The following is an 8987-nucleotide window of genomic DNA, read 5'->3' as shown; positions in this document are numbered from 1 at the left end:
CAGCAAGAAACTTTTATTGCATATGTAATTACCAACATTTAACTAGTAAAAAAGTTAATTCCATTCAAAATTCTACTGGGAAATTAGTTAAAAACAATGTTAATTTACTTTCACATTAAAAAAAGCCAACTGGTTTATATTTTTTGTTAATTTTTTTAATTTGGTTGTTTCTTATTATTGCAAACACCTAATTTTATAAAACTTGATCTTAAATTTAGTTGAGTGAATTTCTCCATAATGAGCTCTGTTTATTTAGTAAGTTTCACCCAAATATCTTGACATATTTGTAATCACAATTATTAGTAAAAACAACACCTAAGTGAAGTTAAAGAATATACTAAAACATTTACGAAAAAGTAATTATGTTAAAAGTTAATCGTTTATGAAAATATATTTCGTTTTCACAATTAGTCTGAAATGGGGTTACTTTTAGTGATCGTTATCAGTAATGACTGACTAATTCTGTTACAGATTACAAAACTAGAATGTCCATTCTTGTAAGAGTTATTGATTTTTCTATTTAACTATCATCATAGAGAAAATGTATGTTTTAATTATTTGGTCTAAAAACTGAAAAGGAAGAAACCTTTTTAGAAAAGAAATTAATAATATTCTATAATTATATTTTTGTCAGTTTAACACTATTTTTTTTATTGTTGCATCCCTTACTACCTGATGGTTTTGGAATGTATGGTTTGTCTCAAGCAGTAGTTACAACTTAGAAATTAAAGAGAATAAAATAAGGGCAGGTAGACTTTCGATGACAGACTTTCGTAGATTCTTATTTAAAACTACAAAACATTTTGAATGAAAAAACAAAGCTATTTTGCTTTGTATTATGGTGTTATTGTTTAATAAGATTCTACATTGACAGGAAACAACTTCAAACCTAGATACAATGAACATTTGAAAGTGCTCCATAACATACAGACAGTGTTTGCCAATCTCTATCCTAGATATAAATCCACAAACATTGACAACAACCTCTACACATATACAAAAAAGGATCACATCTTAACACACTCAAACATAATGAAATAGACAGATATATAGCAATGACAGTAAATCTCTAGACACAATTCAAATCCAGCTCAGTTTTTGACCATATTCCAACTGTGTGTTTTGAGTCTGGTAGACGTCTACCAGACTCAAAAAAACAAAAACAATTGGCAGTAATATAAGTTGACATCAGCATGAGTATAGTAGTATCGGTCACTGAAGATGGTTACAAGTGTGACTGAAATGTTTTAAAGCTATAGAAAACATTATGCTTATAAAATATTGTTTGTCATAAATAATTTTATAAAATTTGTTGGGCTTTAATGGGGGAATGACTGATGTCAATGAAAAAAAAAATGTAATGAAATGTTAAATTACCAAGAAATGAAAACAGTGCCAGAAGAATGAAAGTTATGCTTACAGTGAAAAGGCAGCCTTTAACCATCATGATGATGACAATTATACAAAACCTAAAACACTTCTAAACAGTTTAAATAAAATAGTTTTTCCTTTCTCTGCACAAATTGAGTGTGAAATTAAAAAAAAAGAAAATTAAACAAATCATTAATGCATAATTTAAAAAAAAAAACTTAAAAATGTTTTAGTAATAAGGGTATTAATGTAGTAGGCAATCTACAACTGTAGCTAGTTAGTTCTTAGACTAGGTAGACTGGGTTTCAATTAACCACACATCTCAGGAATGGTTGACCATAGACTGTTCAAGACTACATTTCATTTACATTCATACATATTATCCTCCATCATAATCCTTCCATCTTTCATCCTCCATTCTCCACCTTAATACCTTATGGTGATTCCAGAGGCTGAACAGAAAAAGAGTTAGTTCTTAGATGGCGCCACTGAAACACTATATTGAAATAAAAAAATAAATAAATAAAACTATAAGTATAATCTAACTAAACTTAACCTATACTTGCTAACCTTCGCTCGCTAGACAAGGTTAGTGAGCGAAGCGAGTGTAGGTTAAGTTTGGTTAGATTATATTTATAATTTATTTATTTATTTTCTTATTTCAATATAGCGTTTCAGAGGCGCCATCTAAGAACTAACTACTACAGTGGTAGATTACCTACTACATTAATAACAAGATAACATACATTAGGAAAATGACTAATATAAATTAGTCAATGATTTTTGACATATAGAGTATGAAAGTGGAACATGAGAAATACCCTCATCATAAAATGATTTCCCTGTTTTGAATTTCTACCATCTCCTTCACATGAGGCAGTACAGGCACAGTTACAATTAAAAATCACCAGAATTAAGTCTTAACAACGTAATACAATGATTTATCTAGAAATTAAGTTATTATTAGTTATATTAAGTATTATTAATCGTAATCTAAATTAACAGTTATTCTTAAATTAACAGGCATAAAGATGTCTCAATATAAATAATAGACTTATGTGTTTGATTACTTTTGAAGATTACTGTATGCACAAAGTTTTTACGTGATGTGTTATAGGAATTATTTATACACATTAATGCTTAGCATGAATTAAAATATAATTTCATAAATAGGGTACATTTGTGTAGCCTAATAACCAAGTGCTTGCAAATTCAATTACTGACAGTGAATGGACTGCAGTTAGAAAAATGTAATTTTCATATTGACAACATTGTCTAGCTCAAAGCACATTTAAAAAAATTTCTTAAAGATAATGTTTTAAACAAATTTTTATTACATTGAAAAAAAAAAAATTATTTGGTTTTTTCTAAATTACAGATCACATATACTTTTATTTTTGTAACACTTTTTGCTATTGAAGTTTTAGTGTTTAGAGAAAATCATTTGTTAGAACTTACCAATGAAGAACAACGAGGTAAGTTAATTTAATTTAAAAAGTAGAATAGAATATAGAAAGTACAAACAATCTGTTATGTAAACCTGATTGATGATTTAATGCAACTCATTGTTGGATTAAGTATATTTTGGATCGTTTAAAAATTTATATGAAAAATTTTCTGAATAAATTTTTTGCTTAAGTCATTGAACAATATAAATTATATTTCCTTATGTAACAACAGTTTTATAAGTTAAGTTAATCACATTTTTACATTGAGATGCTAATGCTGAATTTTGGATATCAGATAAGAATCTCATTCAGTAGCTATAATCTTATATTCTACTAAAAAAAAATTTTTGATTTTTGTGGAGGAGAAAAGTTGTTATTTGCATTCATACCAGATTAATTTTTTTTTCAATTAAATGTAATATGGTGAACCTAAGTCTCATTACATCATCAATGAGTTTAAAATATTTCTCATTTTCTTTCAAAACATAGAACAGTTAAGTTATGCATGTAAATGATTTTCATTGTATCTAATAAGGAAAGAAATCCCCATAAATGATAACTTTTTGTATTATAATTTTATATATGCCTACTAGCTACCTATTGCAGCTTTGCCTGGGCTATAAGATTACTTGCATTTCCCATAGAATTCAATCTTTTTATTTTATGTTTTTTAGTCAAGTAACTGGAGGTAGGTGTAGCCAGTTACACGTACAGTAAAGGTGGGAGTGGTTGTCTTGGTTGAGCCACAGTGCTATATACCTTCACACCCCTTAAAAAAATTGTAATTAAAAAAAAATCCAAAAACAGTTTTTAAATATTTATCTTAAGAGTATTTGCAAACCAAAATCTACTGAATATCTTGTTTAATATAATAGGGATTGGGAAAATTTACTATTATTGTTCCACATTTTTTTATCGTTTTGTCATCCCCTTCTAAGATTGAATTTCAAAAATCTAGAAATTGGTTTATTGACATGAAGATTACACTCACAAAAATCAGGTTGATTTGTTAAAAAAATTTGAAAACCATTTTAACCCTTGAACAAAACAACAGGAACAAAATAGGAAGAGTGTATCTGTCAAAAGAAAGGAAAGAGAAACAGTAGGAAGTGATGAAGGAGTTGTGGGAGAAAAAGAGACTGGAAAAGTTAATTAGTTGAAATACCAAAGTCCGTAGTGGATAAAAAATATGTAGAGATGATTGTTCTGTTCTGGTAGGGCTGAAACCAAAATAAAATTTGACTTGTGGCAATTTTTTGAATCCAGCGGTGGAAAATAAATGTAGAACCACAATTTCTAAATATATTAATGATATAACAATTACTAATATTATTTAAGTTGTATAAATATTTTATCAATAATAATAAACAACATTACTATTATAAAAAAACATATCTATTTAGTGCCACATGTATCTCAGATGATTAACAAGCTTTATACTCAAAGAAACTGGACAGATAATGTAAAGCAATGGAATTAATGTACCTTTCTATGGGAAATATTATTTACAAATATTATTTGTAAAGTTAAATTATACATGGCTTTTCACTTGGTTTTACCAAAATTGTATTACAACTCATACTGAAATTGTTCTCAATGGAAATTATTTCTCTGATAAAATAACACATGTTTCTGGTGCTAATAATCTGTTTGGAATACATTAAAAATGTTGAAAACATTTTATAAAGTAAATTTTAATACAATAGGTGGGAATTCCCTGGGAATGATAAATTCCATGGTATCTTACTGAAACACGGCTTAGAATGGACAAGAACACTTGTGTGTCAATAAATTGTAACAGCCATGTATAATTTTATAAATTTGTAATTATTAAAGTCTTAGTACAGTAGTAATACTAACCTATTCCATTACACAAGAGTGAGAGTTGAATATCTTAAAACTCATGACATTATATTTTAATATCTGTAACTTTTAATAATGACAGTACAAGAAGAGACTGAAATAATTCCAGATCAGTAAGTGTTCCAGTAGTTCTGAACTATGTTTAATTAAATTAAAATAATACATATATATTCTCATTACATTATATGAAATAAATATTAAATTCCAATGCTTCAGTTTTTTCAGCATTGTTTACAACGCTTGTATTTGTGCTTCTGGTAAGAGGTGTTCTACTTTTCACATCCATACTACTTCTCAAAGGTGTAATTGAAGTAAGTATAAAATAAATTACTTATTTAGTTTTTATAATATCATACTCAGTCCACGACCAATTGAAATCAACTCATCAAGAAAACTAATACTTAGCTTGCCTGTTTATTTATTTCAATAAGTACAGATCCTATGCCAATTATACTGCTCCATTTCATTTTTTTTTTAATTATGTAGTCTGTAAAAAAAAGAATTTCAAACCTGCCCAGAACCTCCCAGATAAAAGGTTGAGATGCTACCACTCCACTGCAGAGATTTAGCTCTCTAGTGCTTGAAGGGGAATGTTACATAACCTAATCATAATTTTGTGGCTACACATCATTTTTATTTTATGTTATTATAGTGAGTAGGACAAGTTTTATTTATACAGTACTTTACCAAAGGAAAGTTAGGTGGATAAAATGACAGATGAAGAAATCCAGAATCCTAACTGGGAACATAATTTAAGACTGGTTAATCTAAATTAGATAATTATCTGGTGTTGGATTCACTTTTTGACAAGGCATTTTTCATTTATATTAAACAAACAGCAGCTGATATAGTAATTTGGTAGCTATGTAATAGTGTGCAATTTTTTTAACTATGTATAGAAGATTTTGTGAGATAATATTGAAGAAAAATTATAGATGTTGATTGAAATATGGATTAATATTTAAATCAGTAGTTACAAAAATGTACAGTCACACTTTACCATTAATTATTTAAAAGTTGATGCAATTATCCTGGATCATTATAGTTATTGCTTTGTAGTTCTATACACATCTAACCCATTGGGTTGGCCTAGTGGTGAACGCGTATTCACAAATCAGCTGATTTTGAAGTCGAGAGTTTCAACGTTCAAATCCTAGTAAGGCAGTTACTTTTATACGGATTTGAATAGTAAAACGTGGATACTGGTGTTCTTTGGTGGTTGGATTTCAATTAACCACACATCTCAGAAATGGTTGACCTGAGATTGTACAAGACTACACTTACACATATCATCCTCATTCATCCTCTGAAGTAATACCTGACGGTGATTCCCAGAGTCTAAACAGGAAAAACGTTTTATACACATAGTATTTGCCTTTCATAATTTTCCCAGAATTACAATTAGTGGGAATAGCAAACTGGTGAAACCACAGCTAAAATAAACAAACAAATACAGTTTGGTACAAAAGTTTAAGATAACATAAACTTAGAGAAGATAAGTTCTGACATTTCTTCTCGCTGCACATAACTGCTAAATTAAATTTCTATCAGAATTAAGAAGCAATGATAATTTATTACAGATAGAAAAGTAGTTAATTCAATAAAAAGAAACAAGTATTTCTTAGTTGAATTAAAAATTTTTAATTATATTTTTTTGTAATTCTCTTTACCATGTGACATTGTCATCTGGTGTTTTGCCTGTGACATGTCCCTTACGCCACTGCTGTCTATCCATTTTCATCCCAAGTCTTCTTCATCCCCTTGTAGTTTTTAATCTTCATCTTATCTATTAACTTCATTCATTATCTTCTTCTTCTTTCTCACTTTCTTTCTGCTTTTACTGATTCTTCCAATGCAGCTGTTAACATTCCACTTCTAACCACATGTTCTAACCTAACTGGTTAGATATGTTGAAGTGGAAGAATTAGAGGCAGTGGAATTTTTGTACACTCCACATAAGTTACCTTTCTTCTTTAATCATGTTTGTCTTACTTTCTTCATCCTTTTCCATATTCAGATTCTAAAGTCTCAATCTAGTTCCTCTCTCTCTTCCTCATTCATACTTCATCTCTTGAATACTTCACTGCCGTAAACACACTTTCTACAGAAGATTTGACTAATTTCTTCCTTAACTCTAATTCTACACTTTTATCGCATAGTAATTTCCCCTTGTTACTGAAGGATTGCTTTGCTATCATTATCCTTCCTTTTATTTTTATTGTGGTCTTCCAGTTCTGTGTCCTCGTAGTCTCTAAATATCTGTAATCTTTTATATTTCTATTCTTCCTTCGCTTGTCCTTACAACTTAATCCTATTTGTTGTTTATCTCTTCTTTATTTTACCTCGTGTAAAATTATGATTGTCATAAGAAAGTTGTTTATGAAATCAAATAGTAAACAAGATCATCCTTTTCTATATGGAAAGAAATTTTTGTCATCCAAAATGCATATAACGTATATTTAATGCAAACAACATTAAATTATAATTTATAAAAAAAAGTAATAAAAACGTTTATAACTTTTTGCTTTTTGGAAGTTTATATAATTTAAATTTAATGCTGTCCATGACGTTGAGGCTACAGTCCTATTCAGATGAATTGTTCAGACTGAATTCCTACTCAGTCTGAACAGTCCTGTTCAGATTTTATTGCCTTTCATAATATAGAAGTTGATTTAGTAGACTGGAAGATAATCAACACATTTTAATAATTAATTAACTATATTTTATAATACATTTTTATGAAAATACATGAAGATGGTACGTACAAACATGACAGAAATAGTTAAATCTCTGATGAAATTCAATAAGAGAAATGTAGTATATTTAGAGGCAACAGTACTGGAGTGCTTAATAATCATTGTTATCTGAGTAATCAATTTCCACTGAACTTGTTATTATTAGCTACTATATATACAAGAAGCTAATTTATATATATATATATATATTGATAGAAACTAAGAGTAAAATTACTTCACTGAAATAAAATAAAAATAAAATTTATCAACTTTTTAAACAACAAACAAAATCAAATATGTCTCTGTGTTTCACAATATTTAAACATGTCAAGATGTGGTCCATTTTAAATATAAAATATCAAGAATGTTTCTAACATTGGAGGGTTTGTGATTTACGTCGATGAGTTGAGTCGGTCATTGTAGGTAAATATCCTAAAAGTCAAATAAGCATGGAAGTTAAACTACTCTATGAACTTGGCTAAGGCAATAAGACCAGTAAAACAGTTTAAGAAATAAGTAAAAAATACTTTAATATGAGTGTGTAACTCAAGACTTAGTAGAAGAATTTTTTTCAATATTCAATGTAAAAAGTTACATAACATATTGTACTACATATTCCAAAGTAATCATTAGTATTTTCAGATATGGTCTGTACTTAAATGCATACTGAATATACCTCTCTTTCTTAATATATATAATGTATACAATATGTGCATGTCTCTCTGTCTTTCTCTCCCTCTCTCTCTCTGTGTTCAAGTGCGCATGTGCAAGAGCGCATGTGTGGGCCATGTTCACATGATATGACAATAAATGAAATATTAATCTGTTTTACACATTGGGAAATCTAACAGTTATATGGAGTTGGAAGAGGGTAGAATTTAGAAGAATGAGTTTTTTGGAGTAGACTGTTTTACGTGATTAACAAAAATCACTTATGAGTAAACCAAACGAGGCAAGCTTAATTAAAATTTACCAATTTGCAATCAATTTCTGAATCCATGAACTCATTTGCAGTTATTAAAATAATATATCAGTAATATTTTACCTTTGTTACATGAAAATTAAATATTACAAAAAATTGTAGTTATAATGATCAATGATGACATTTTATATTATTATATAATAACTATTATGTTAACAACAATGTAATCGTGACTGACATTGGTTAATGATTAAAGATAATAGCACTGAACATCAATTACATTTGAAAATCACTTTATTGACATTGTAAAACTAAGGATCTTATCTGGGCTGAGCTTAATGGTGAAACCTCTAAGCACTAAAAAAATCATCATCATTATAATAGTAATGGAAATAAGGAAAAACAAATTTTTAAAATAAAAACCAAATATTTTATTAACTGTAGAAAAAGGTTGACAAAAATATCAAAATATACAAAACGTAAATTAGTGAAATAAAGAAAATTAAAACAATGAAAGCTCAAAACCTATACCGATTTCAACTTGCTGAAGCGTTTGTTATACATGTGTTTAATTTTAAATGTCAAGAGCTACAAAAAGATTAGTGATTGATGTTAAAGATTGACTGACATTTTAAGATCAAGATGGAT

This window comes from Lycorma delicatula, chromosome 10 (assembly GCF_047948215.1).
Source record: "Lycorma delicatula isolate Av1 chromosome 10, ASM4794821v1, whole genome shotgun sequence".
In the NCBI taxonomy this organism is placed as follows: Eukaryota; Metazoa; Arthropoda; class Insecta; order Hemiptera; family Fulgoridae; genus Lycorma; species Lycorma delicatula.
The sequence above is the reverse complement of the archived record's forward strand: the minus strand, read 5'-3'. Positions refer to the sequence as shown.